At 39.4% G+C, this 13212-nt stretch overlaps 1 pseudogene across 1 annotated transcript in view; it reads left to right on the top strand.

The window, feature by feature from the left end:
• LOC143862626 (pre-mRNA-processing factor 39-1-like) overlaps positions 1-13212 on the top strand; it is a 47007-nt pseudogene that overhangs the window by 23102 nt on the left and 10693 nt on the right. The window contains exons 6-13 of the transcript XR_013240393.1: positions 11-371; positions 916-1059; positions 2825-2977; positions 3061-3177; positions 6895-6975; positions 7088-7237; positions 7755-8058; positions 12595-12705. The product of XR_013240393.1 is annotated as a pre-mRNA-processing factor 39-1-like (transcript). The remainder of the gene's footprint in view (positions 1-10; positions 372-915; positions 1060-2824; positions 2978-3060; positions 3178-6894; positions 6976-7087; positions 7238-7754; positions 8059-12594; positions 12706-13212) is intronic.

Here is a 13212-nt window from a genome sequence, read left to right as displayed (position 1 = left end):
TGGTTCACAGCTTCAAGGAGTTGGCTGGAAGTCGGCCTTTATCTGAAATACGGAGTGCTGAGGAAGCTGCCATGGTAGCTGTGAGTCAGGAGGCTAGCAGCCAAGGACTCGAGGGCGAGGTCCAACCCGATGGTGTGGAAAAATCTCCTAAACCCGTAAGTGCTGGCTTAACAGAAGCAGAGGAGTTGGAGAAGTATGTCGCCTTTAGGGAAGAGATGTATATGAAAGCTAAAGAGTTCGATTCTAAGATCCTTGATTTTGAAACAGCTATTAGGAGGCCATACTTCCATGTAAGGCCCCTTGATGATGCACAGCTCGACAATTGGAATAATTATCTGGATTTTATTGAAAGCGGAGATGACTTTAACAAGGTATGCCTCCATTGACATCATTTCTAGTTTTCTGACAGTAATTTTTTTTTGATAATTTGATGGGTTGTAGCTTTTAGTTATCCTAATGTTAAATACATATATTCAACACTGGTTGGAATGGCTATGAAATTACAGTTAAAGTCATAGTTGGCTCCATTATATGCTTTATTGGCTAAAGTTTTGGATGAAGCAACATTTTAAAACGGGAAATTGAACTGTGGCTAGAGCATGGGCTTATCGTTTGGTTTCTATGAGGCTAAGTACTTCAATCCCTCATTTCTCCGTGAACATTCAATGTTCATAGTATGTGTTGTATAGTAAATATATGATTCTTTTGAAATTCCAATCTCATATCTGCAGGTATCTTATTATCTGCTTAACCGTCTGTCTATCAGGAAAGGAGGTTCCCTCCTTCCATTTTGAGGGGCCTCCTTGATCGGCCAATTAAGTACTCCTTGTGCATATCTCTTTGTTGCTCGATTTTATAATTTATACTTGCACGCCACCATGGATCAGGATTTATACATTACTTTTACCATTCCAGGTTGTCAAGTTATATGAAAGGTGCTTAATAGCATGTGCCAATTATCCTGAATACTGGATCCGTTATGTACTATGCATGGAAATGAGCGGAAGTATGGAGCTTGCAAATAATGCTCTTGCCCGTGCAACCCAAGTCTTTGTGAAGGTATGGCAGACTTACTTTTTGGTACTTATTAAAACTTGTCACAACAGCTTCAAATATTATATTTGAGGAATTTTTTTTTTTTTAAGAAAATCAGATATAAAAAACTATGCCGTCTTGCATTGGCTTTGAGAGATTATGGGCATGTTTTTCCTAGTGCTTTTGGCCTATTGATTTCCTTCATTCGTTCTGCTATGAATGCCGTGTGTGATAAGACTATTATTTGCATTGACAGACTCTAGAGGATTTGATGCCTTGATGTTCTTGCTCTTAGCTTTTACCCTCATTTGTTTTTGTCCTATGTAAATGCTGACCAAAAGGTGTAGAATACCTTCAACAACTTTTACTTCCTAAAAAAGTCTACAAAAAGAAAAAAAATCTTGAAAAAGAGATCCAAGAGCGGAAAATATTTCTCTTTTCTAGATGGCAGACTTACTTTTGCGTATGGCAGACTTACTTTTGCGTACTCGGTCGAGTAGATAAGCTTATCTACTCGGTCGGGTTAAAAACAGTGGGGGCCCACATTTTTTGGGTGATCCAAACCATTCATTTGAAAGGCCCTTACCTAGATAGGATGTCCACAAAAAATCAGCCCCATAGGATCATCCTAACCCATCCAACACTGGAGGGAAAAATGGGCAGATTTGTGGACAAGCTGTGTTTGTCCATTTTTCCTCATTTTTCCCTCCACTGTTGCATGGGTTAGGATGATCCTATGGGGCTGAGTTTTTGTGGACACCCTATCTAGGTAAGGGCCTTTCAAATGAATGGTTTGGATCACCCCAAAAATGTGGGCCCCCACTGTTTTTAACCCGACCGAGTAGATAAGCTTATCTACTCGACCGAGTACGCACACCTTTCCCTTCAAATAAATGAACATTAATTTTTGCATTTAAATAGTCAAAATCAAATGATTTGCCTGTGAATCATATGATTCACACATACAATTTAGGAATGCCATGCATCTCTTTTATGAGAACGGTGATCTTTTGGATGCAACTAAATGGGCATTGGAGGGCACCCTCAGTTCTCCCAGGCTAGCAGCCACTACTTTGCTAATACAGTTGGGGCTCTAAATACATACCTACATACAGTATGTATTTAGTATTTACGTATAGTTGGGGCTCTAAATGGAATCTGTTGTGGCAGTGGGCCAGTGGCAACAACACCAATCTCACACCTGCCTAGTAATGGCAATAGGTCTCAGGGTTTTTCTTTTTCTTGCCAGACGTGTTAAACTTGATGCACCAAAAAATGTGGGTAGGGCAAGGACAAAGAGTTGGGCGAAAGAAGTGCCACGTGACCAAGGGTAAGGGGAGAGGGTAAGGTCCAACACCTATATGATAAGTAATGCTCTTTAATACCTTAAAAAAATGCAGCCACCAATGACATTAATTATTAGAGCCCCAACTGTATTGGATTTAGTAAGTGAGATAATGTTTCATTTTGCTAGAATCCAGCACGTGGCAGATAGTCTAGCTTGAGAAGGTGTAGATAGACAAGCTATGTACTGGGCAATGTCTGTCGTTAGCATATTTTTTGTATATTTATTTTGTGTTTATTAATAAAATGTCAATATCTAAAACAAGTAAAATTTAGGTACAGCTTGTTTGCTTGTTAAATCATTTTCACGAGGACATTTGAATTGTGGATGTAGGTAAGAATGCTTCTGGTTTGTTTTACAGTTGAATAAGAATTTCCTTTACGACCTGTTTTTTCTTTTATCCTGCCATTTTAGCTTATTTGTTATCCTCAATGCCCTCAACAGAGACAGCCAGAGATTCACCTTTTTGCTGCTAGATTTAAAGAACATTGTGGGGATATTCCAGGAGCCCGTGCTGAGTTTCAGCTTGTGTATTCTGAACTTTCACCCGGTCTTCTAGAAGCCATAATAAAGCATGCGAACATGGAATATCGACTAGTAAGATCATCCATAGGAGCTGCTAGAGATTCTTCTCGTGTTTGTTGTGATTATTAAGCTAATTTTTTGTGTTAATTTTGCAGGGAAACTCTCAAGCCGCCTTTTCTGTGTATGAAGAGGCCATCACTGCTGAACAAGGAAAAGAGTACTCTCAAATATTGCCAATGCTCTTTGTTCAGTACTCACGATTTCTCTACTTGGTAGGATGTCGACAATCATATTAGTGTTCTAGTTAAGAAAATACAAGTAGTTGTTGGGATCACTCTTTGACTGTGATGCATGGAGTCAGATTCGCATGTCGTGATCCGACACGGATTTGAGGTGTTGGATTCAGCAACCCCAAAAAGTAGGATTTGTGGATTCGGTAAATAAAAAATTGAAAATTAAAATTTATATATATATATATATATATATATATATATATATAGAAAATGATTGTGAGCTTGAAGCTCATATAGCTTATGTGAGCTTGAGGGCCCAAACACATGTGGGCCCATATTGTTAGGATGATCGAAAGCATTCATTTGAAAGGCCCTTACATAGATAGGGTGTGCACAAAAAATCAGCTCCATAGGATCATCCTAACCCATCCAAAAGTGGAGGGCAAAATGGACAGACACCGTTTGCCACAAATCTGCCCATTTTTGCCCTCCGTTTTTGGAGGGGTTACGATGATCCAATGGAGGTGATTTTTGGTACACACTCTATCTATGATGGGGCCTTGTAAATGAATGGTTTGGATCAACACAAAAAATGTGGGACCCATGTGTTTGGGCCCTCAAGCTCATATAAGCTATATGAGCTTCAAGCTCACAATCATTTTCCTCATATATATATATATATATATATTCACATGAATATTCGGTTTGTGAGCAGCTGCTCAGATAAGCTTATCTGAGCAGAGCTCACAAACATAGGGGGGGCCACATTATTTGGATGATCCAAAGCATTCATTTGATGGGTCCTCACATAGATAGGGTGTGCCCAAAAAATCAGCTCCATAGGATCATTCTAACCATTCGAACAGTGGAGGCAAAAAATGGGATGGTTCTATGGAGCTGATTTTTTGGGCACACCCTATGTGAGGGCCAATCAAATGAATGCTTTGGGTCACCCCAAATAATGTGGCCCCCACTGTATTTTACGTTAGTGTGTAGATAACTTATCTACACTAGTGTGTAGAAACTCTTTTCTCTCTTTCTCTCTCTCTCTCACACACACACACACACACACACATATATATATGGGAAAAGTGTTCGTGAGCTTGAGCTCATATAAGCTTACATGAGCTTGAGTGCCCAAACACATGGGTCCCACATTTTTTGTGGTGATCCAAACCATTCATTTGCAAGGCCCCATCATAGATAGGGTGCGTACTAAAAATCAAGTCCATTGGATCATCCTAACCCCTCCCAAAGAGGAGGGCAAAATGGGCAGATTTGTCGACAAACAGTGTCTGCCCATTTTCCCCTCCACTTTTGGATGGGTTAGGTGACCCCATCTACGTAAAGTCCTCTCAAATGAATGCTTTGGATCACCCCAAAAAATGTGAGACCCATGTTTTTGTGGCACTCTAGCTCATATAAGTTATATGAGCTCAAGCTCACAAACAGTTTTCCATATATATATATATATATATATATATATATATATATATATAGAGAGAGAGAGAGAGAGAGAGAGAGAGAGAGAGAGAGAGAGAGAGAGAGAGAGTAGTGTCTTTAGTCTTCCGACTAGAGATCATTCTCTCTAGTCCGCCGATTAACAACACATGGGTCCCACATTTTTTTTGGTGATCTAAAGCATTCATTTGATAGGCCTCATCATAGATAGGGTGCCCACAAAAAATCAGCTCATCAGCTCCATAGGATCATCTTAACCTTCGATTTGTGGAGCTAAAAAATGGACAGATTTGTGGCAGTTTATAGCCGTCCATTTTAAGCTCCACAAATCGTAGGGTTGGGATGACTACTGTTGGAACCGACCTCCCTTCATTTAGCTAATCCTTGAAAGAAGCTCCCATCTAGGTGGGGCCGGGCACAAGTGAGAGATAGCAACCTTGATATCCGACTACCACCCTTCTCGCGTCCAGCTCGTGAACCTACCTAACCGTCAGCCGAACTCCAATACTTTCTCCATCTCCGGCAGGCAATCCTTGTTTTGAAGTTGACAAAGCTGAATCTCCTACAGATCCAGACCCCTAGGTTAGGGTTTTTTTTCCTACCTTCCATAACCTTCACAAACCTGTTCAAATTACGAATGTGAACCACATCCCAGACGCCTTCCGTCTCAACCCCTCGAACATCACGACGACCCACACGCCTGATAAGTCTTCCAGTCTCTTTTGGATTTAGATCTGTCTCTCTTAATCTATGCCTTTAGTCCGGACACTGAATTGACATCTTTCCTTAGCTCGATCACTTGTTCAACCCAATATTGTGTGTAACACAATTTGCTCAAGTTCGCGGAATGGGAACGGGCATGGGGTATGATGGTTAGCCCGGTACGCGGTACGATGGGGTATGGCATACATATTTATTCAAACAGAGAGTTCTTGTTCCAACTCAAAATATATAATGTTTGAAGATCTCGAATTTAATGTAAAAACATGATAAATGATCAAACTAGTAAGCTAGTGTGCACCTATCTTTCGCTTATACTTCGAAGTGTTCCCTCTTGCAAAATTGTATATGCGAGTTTGCTTTAGTCCAGGACGACGGGGTCGCCTTTTTTAGTGGTTTGAATTGCAAACGTGCTGCATTTGGGGTTGTGTGACCTAGATCGCGGGATGATAAGGGGATAGTGACCTTGGTAACCTTGTTTCGCCCTTGATCTCTTACTCTATCTTTGTTTCGATCTCTAGCTCTTACTCGATCTCCATCAAAAAGCTCGATCTTGACCTACTTCTCTTGTGATCCTTCTAACTCGAGTTGGATCTTTCTCTCCGGCCAGCCTTTGAAGATTTTAATATACTTGTCACCGTTCGAAGATTTTTATATCTGTCCCCCTATTAAACTCCTTCCCTCTACTCACTGGGTCGCCGTAGTTCGCAAAACACCGGCGACAATAGTCTTCAACCACTCCTAATGCATTTAGAGCCTCTTTTTCAGACTAATCCGCCTGAAGGAGGTCGAGAAACAAGTCACAAACATTACCAGGCACCTTTCCACAAAAAGAACATCAATTGAACTCCATCAGTGCATCACTGTTTGGTTGGATTTATATATTCTTTAAATGGTTACCATCCACAAAGCTGTTGTAGTTAGCTCAATTTTAAGAAGATTAGACCATTTCCTCAGAGATATTTTAACTATTCCTGGTCTTCTACAAAAGCTTCATTATGCAAATGGGTTGTGAATTGTGATGCCAACTAACAAACACTTTCTTAATCCTAACAACTCCTACCTGCAATTGGAAGAGAGAAACCATCTCAATTTAGAAATGAGTAAACGACATCATTGATTGATAAACTTCGCGTTACAGTCTAATCAGGCTCACTCCTAAACTCAGTTAAAACTAATTAAAAAATCCTCAAATAATACTGACCATGACTAAAGCAAAGTTCGAGTTGAAAAAGAGTATGGGAAGCGGATGATTTTGATTTTATCATCCCCACGCTCCTAAAAGCTTTCTTTGTCCCTTTCTTCTCAGATAGTTTTTCATCAATGATTTTTTTTGCTGGATGGGATTTGCAATTGCATCACTTTACGGTGCAACCTATGCATTGCTATTGTAATGTATTTAATTGCAACTTTCTCAATTTTTAGAAGGGGTTAAGGTGTTGGTGACACTAACAGTAAGGTGAGAGAACTACTTATACTTGCTCCCAACCGATATTTTATGTCCTGGAGAATTTGTTTTATATTCCTCTAGATGATGTAACGACGACAGTTATATACTTTGTTGTTCTCTTGTAGGTTGCCGGGAATGTAGAGAAAGCCAAGGAGATTTTAACTGGGGCCCTTACACATGTGCAATTGTCAAAGCCGCTTCTAGAGGTTCATTCTCTTTACCTTCCCTTTAATATTTTCTTATTCAACTGAGGGAATTCTTAGTTTCTTCCTTGAGGGTTTGTGTTGAACTGTTGTTAACTTGTTTGTCTTTGTGTAGGCTGTTATCCATCTAGAGTCAATTCAATCATTTCCAAAGCGAATCGATTATTTGGATTCATTGGTGGAGAGGTTCATAACACCCAACCCTGATGACCCTAATACAGCGATTACCAGAGACAGGGAAGAGTTATCTAGCATATTTTTGGAGGTAATGGTTGGTTGTGATGTTGGGAGAGTCATGGAAATATAATTTTTCTTCTGTTATGTAATGAATTACAGTGTGGATTTCTTGAAATCACAAACAGCTACCCCTTATTTTAAAGTTGTCATGGTTCCTTTTGGAGGAGGAAAGGAGAAGTAATCATCTGAAGTTGAAAGAAATTTTTTTTTTTTTAGGGCCACAGGCTTTAGCTTGGGCATGAATGGGAAAATTTTGCATCCATTTTTGCCACAACTTCTACTAGTAAAAGTGATATATTCATGTTGATAAAATTGGACTAACAAAAGAAATACTGTCATCTTGGGAATAGGGAAGTGATATATTCACCCCATTTTCTTCTCCGGGACACCCTTCTAGTGTGTTTATGACTATTTTTACACAACAAGGGGGTGGCCTAGGGAAGAAAAGGGGCGAATATATCATTTCCCTTTAATTTGTAAAACCTTGGCCATTTGTAAAAGTTTTTATTTCCCAGATATTCTGATCTGTTTCACCCTGGTTGCAGTTTTTAGATTTCTTTGGGGACACACAAGCGATCAAGAAGGCCGACAATCGACATTCAAAGCTATTTTTACACCAAAAGAACACATCAGAATCAAAAAAAACGCCATGCTGAAGATTATTTGGCTTCGGAAAAGGCAAAACAGGCCAAGTCTTATGCAGGCACCCCTTCACCCGCTCCGTCCGTGATGGGTGCCTATCCAAATGTACAAAACCAGTGGGCTGCAGGTTATGGAGCACAACCCCAAGCCTGGCCACAGGCTCCACAAACGCAGGGACAACAGTGGAATCCTGCCTATGCTCAACAGGTACGACCCCAATTTGTCATTTTAACATTTTCGATTGAAGAGTCCATTTTTTTTCATGGTTTAGAATTTGCACCGAAACCGATATTTTTTTTTAAAGATACACCAAAACCGATATGAAACAAACGAAATGTTTCTGCTTCCATCCTTATCGAAACGATGCCAACATTGAAACACAGATCAAAACAAAATCGTAAATGCATTAGTGGCGCTAATCAGTATGTGTTATATAATTATATTTATGTGAATTGCATGTGAAATGTACTTTATATATTATGTACAAATATTTATATGAATTACTTGCGAAATGTGGTATGGACTGAATTAGTACACATGTGCGACAGCCCATGTCACTGGGTGTTCAATGTTATTAAACTATATTAGATGATTGTCTTGCTTATGTGATGCTTTCTAAGTGTGTATTTGTGCTTATTCTATAATTTCCTGGAATTTAATCTTAAAATTCTATCATTCGCATATGTTTACACAAGTTTCCGTGTTTTTACAGAATTTTCATTGAAGGTGAATTGTTTCCATTTCCGTGGTGACCGAAACCGAAACTTGAACTTTAAAACCTCTCTTTTAGTGATACCAATAATATTAATAAAGAAATCAGCTTGAGAATATGGAAAACGAAGAGAGAGAAAAGAGAGGGCCGAGGTGTGTGCTGCAAATACAAACAAATCAACATTTAACTTCTTTGACAGTTATAAGGGATACATGTTTCCTTTTTTTTCTTTTTTCTGAATGGCATGGAGATGGATGTGCCTTTCCAATCACTAGTTCTTAACTTTCCACACGCTCTCTTGTTAATAAGACCACTTTATGATTTGTTGATATGGGATATGCTTCAAGGTTAGCTTTATTTTCTCATATGAATCCAGAACTTCGATAATAGAATCCGTTAGACGCATGGCTCCAGCGATGTCTTTAATGACCGTGATATAACATTTGCTTGAGTTCCCATGCACCAAGAGATGACCATCAAATTTTAGCTTAAGGATGCGAAGACCAATTGGAAGGGCTTTCACCTCCATTTCATTTGATCGATAATGCCATTCAGCTAGAATACAACTTAATTGCCTGGGTGGGGTTACCTTTTGAGCTTCCATTGAAATTTAACTTGATAAAATTTTGACGTGGAGGGGAACTTGTTGGTTGAGCCTTTGACGCCTTTCCAATTCCTAAAGATATTCTTTGTAATGCTCCCCAAAGATTGTTCTCCACTTCTCCTCAACCGTCCCTCTAATAACATCAATCTTGATCTCCATGGTTATCCTCCCAACTTATTTATTTTTTCCCTTAAAGAAACTATTCGCGGAGGGACCAATGGGTGCCATGCCCTTTGCCCGTAGAGATCGCACCTCATCTTTTACATAGATTTTCCACTAAAGGACTCAATTGAAAAGATTCCTTGAGGATCCGGATCACATGTTCTCCTATTGGGTTCGACAGAGGGCGCATATGGGCTCAAGGGAGTAGAGAAGAGAAAAAATGCTATCAACCTCACTGTGTTTGGGATTTCTTCTAAGACCTAGGATCCTCTCACCCTTATACCCCACTTCTCTTAATACAATTGCATAACCTCACCCCTCTATGGGTCAGTAGATGGTATAAGTCAGGATAGGCATGACAATGGAGACTGACCTAATCAAAGGTCCTCCCAAAACCTGACCTTGTTTGGGATTTCTTCTAAGACTGAGGATTCTACCACCCTTCCAACCCACTTCTCTCAATACAATGGCATTACCTCCCCCCTCTATGAGTCACTAGATGGTACAATGGCATTACCTCCTCACCCAGCACTGCCACTAAAAAAAACCAACCCACCCCATATTCGTCCCCTATCACTTTGTGCCCTCTGTCATATCTTTCTTCTTCGAATCTCCATTGCCAATTTCCCAATGATGCTATATTTCTTATTTTTAAATTGCCCGGTACTAGGACTCGTCTCTTTGAGTTACACACTCTTCCATTTAACAAGATGTTTTATCTCCTTATTCTCCGTATTGCCACCTTCCTAACCTAAGTCTCTTTGAAGCTTTTCTATTCTCGAAACTTTACTGGGGTACCTTTAAAAGAAACATGAAATACACCGGTAGATTTGGGTGCACTGCCTTTATAATAGTGATCGCCCACCAAAGGAGAAGTACCCTTACTTCCGAGTGGCTAGTTTCCTCTCCACTTGTTGTATGAACGGTTCCCATTGGGATCAGGATTCCTAGCTTCAATGAGAGATCGAGTCAATAGTATTGCAATTCCTCCACTTAGCTTCCCAAGCTAAGTCTCTTTGAGGATTTTCTATTCTTGAAGCCACTTTACAAGGTATTTTTAAAAGAAACATGAAATACACCGGTAGATTTGGGAGCACTGCCTTTATAAAAGTGATCGCCCACCAAAAGAGAAGTACCCTTACTTCCGAGTGGCTAGTTTCCTCTCCACTGTTTATATGCACGGTTCCCATTGGGATCATGAATTTAGGATTCCTAGCCTCCATGAGAGACCGAGTCAAGAATATTGGCAATTCATCCACTTTGCATCCTAATAAATGGGAGACTGAGGTAGAGCATTGGGAATTTCTCCATTTGCATCCAAATACTTTGGCATACCTTCTTAAATTTAGCTACTGGAATTAGGGTCACTACGACGTTTTTTCCAAAATTTTCCGTCAATCACCATCTAAGGATCATACAAAGGCTCTTCATTTCCTTGCGTTCAAAAGAATCATGATGTCATCTGCAAATTGGGGATGTGATATGGATGGAGAATTTCTACTTTGACCCCATTGATCATCTCGTTTTCTTTCTCTTTTTAGGACTAAGGTTAATGCTTCCACCACCAATATTAAAATCCTAGCTGAATCCCTCAAGTACTTATGAAAAAACCACCTGAGAGCCATTAATTAGTACCAAGAAGGAACCTGTCAATAAACACGAATGAATCCAATCCATCCATCTTTCCCCAAAGTCCATTCTTGTTAAATGTAATAAAGAAACTCCCACTCAACATGGTCGTATGCCTTCTCCATATCAATCTTACATAATATCCAGGATTTTTCTTACCTTTTTTTTTCCTATTCAAACATTCATTTGCTTTCAAGACTCTCCATTAAGTACACGCATATCCTTTATGAATGCTCCTTGGTACTGAGATAATCACTTTCTCCATCGCTTTTTTCTCCCCTCTAGATAAAACCATCGCTATTGTTCTATAGAAGCTGGGGACCTAACTTATGGGTCTAAAATTCCTTACCTCAGCCACACCTTCTGTTTTCGGTCTGTGTTTAATGAAGGTGATCTCACACTTTAGCGTGTAAAGATTTCGGCTGGGTTTAATGAAGGTGATATCTCACACTTAAGCATGTAAAGATCTCTTGGTTTTATATATTGCATATATGTTTCATTTTTCAAAAAAAAAAATTTATTACATATATGTTTAAGAGCTAAGCACCTTGCCCATGGACATGTTACATGAAGGACACTTTTTGAATTGGGTAACCTGCTGTTTTTTTGGTAGGTAAGCTGGGATCGAAACCCAACACCCCCCCCCCCCCCCCCCCCCCCACCCCACCCACCACCACCACCTCTTGGTACAGGAACAAATCCTTTTACCATGGGCTAGCGGCTCATTGAGGTAATAGGGTAACCTGCTGGTCTTGGGAAGGAAAACATTATATGATTTCATTTTGTAACGTGATGCTACTGTATTTGTTAGTTGATACCAAACTTCCCATCCTTGATTCCTGTCAACTCCTTGGGAAACATTAAAATCTATAGACATAAATATTCGAAGTACATGACAGTGCGTTAAACAGGGCAGTGACAGTCTGACGAGAACTATAGGGCTATATACTCTTTGGAAAACATAATTTGTTCAATTAAACATTTATCTACATGCACTGTTCAACAAAAAAATATTTATCTACATGCATTCTATAAAGGAAGAAAGAATAGTATCAGTTTTGATTATGATCACTAAATTTTTAATGTTCCGAGAGGACAGAAAGGTCATCTTTCTTCGATTTTAAAAACTTGATGCAATATGTTTTCTCCATACTCAACTCAACTTAGCTAAGCCTTTGTCCCAAACTAGTTGGGGTCGGCTAATGAATCCTTTAGAAAATTTTCATGAAGAGCAATATGTTCTCTCCATATAATGTCAAAATCCTTACAGAATATGTACTTGGTTTTGATTTGTAAAGTTTTGGTACCTTACGCCGAACAGGCTGATGGAAGAAAAAGATAAAAATATAACCGACAATGATGCATTCTACCTTTTTTCATTATGATTTTATTGTGCTTTGGTGTTGGGTTTTTTGGTAGGATTTTCCCATTTCCCCTTGGGATATATGATTAGTCAAGGGTAGTGATGTAAAGCTGATGGAAGACTTAATTGTTTTATAGATAACAATGGAAAAGTATAGAACTAACTGGAATAACAGTTTGGTATTTATTCCATTGATATGGATCCCATTGTTTATTTTTCCCTACAGTTTTGTCTATTTGTCATGAATAAACTTTCATTTCTCTTGATTTTCAGGCTGCCTATAGTGGGTACACTGGTTACAGCAGCTATACACAGCCACAGGTACCCGCATCAACCCCACAGAGTACTGCTTATGGTGCTTACCCTCCGGCATATCCTGCCCAGGTATTCCTGTTTCTATCATATTCATTCTTATTTTTTTTTGAAGAGGTAAATATGATCAATTAATAGGGGCCAAAAAGCCCAGAATAATATACAGAAGAAAAAACAATGAAATACAGGAACAGAAAACAAGAGAAAAGATCAAGGAAGATGGTCAAAGGATTGCATGCAATCCCTAACTTCTCCATCCTTGGCTAGCTTATCGGCTACACCATTAGCTGATCTTTTAACGTGATACGCCTAGGTAAGAGGGCCACCAAAAATATCTTGGATTTCATCGAACCATGGAGCAAATCTCCATGGGACAGAGTGTGATCCGCTAATCCAACCTATCACATTCTTCGAATCTCCTTCAATTTCAACCTTCCCCATATTCATGCTTATTATGTCCATTTAATCCGACTATTATTTCATAGGAGCTACTCTGCCTCCCAGAAGCAAGAAATTCTCTAAACTCTGCTCGCTTTTGCCAACAATTCAGCAAAGGTAGCAGCACAACTTAAAAGAAAT

The sequence above is a fragment of the Tasmannia lanceolata genome, unplaced genomic scaffold (assembly GCF_043159265.1).
Source record: "Tasmannia lanceolata isolate RefF3 unplaced genomic scaffold, GAP_Taslan_0.1 ptg000037l, whole genome shotgun sequence".
NCBI lineage: Eukaryota > Viridiplantae > Streptophyta > Magnoliopsida > Canellales > Winteraceae > Tasmannia > Tasmannia lanceolata.
This window is presented reverse-complemented; position numbering and strand designations above follow the sequence as displayed.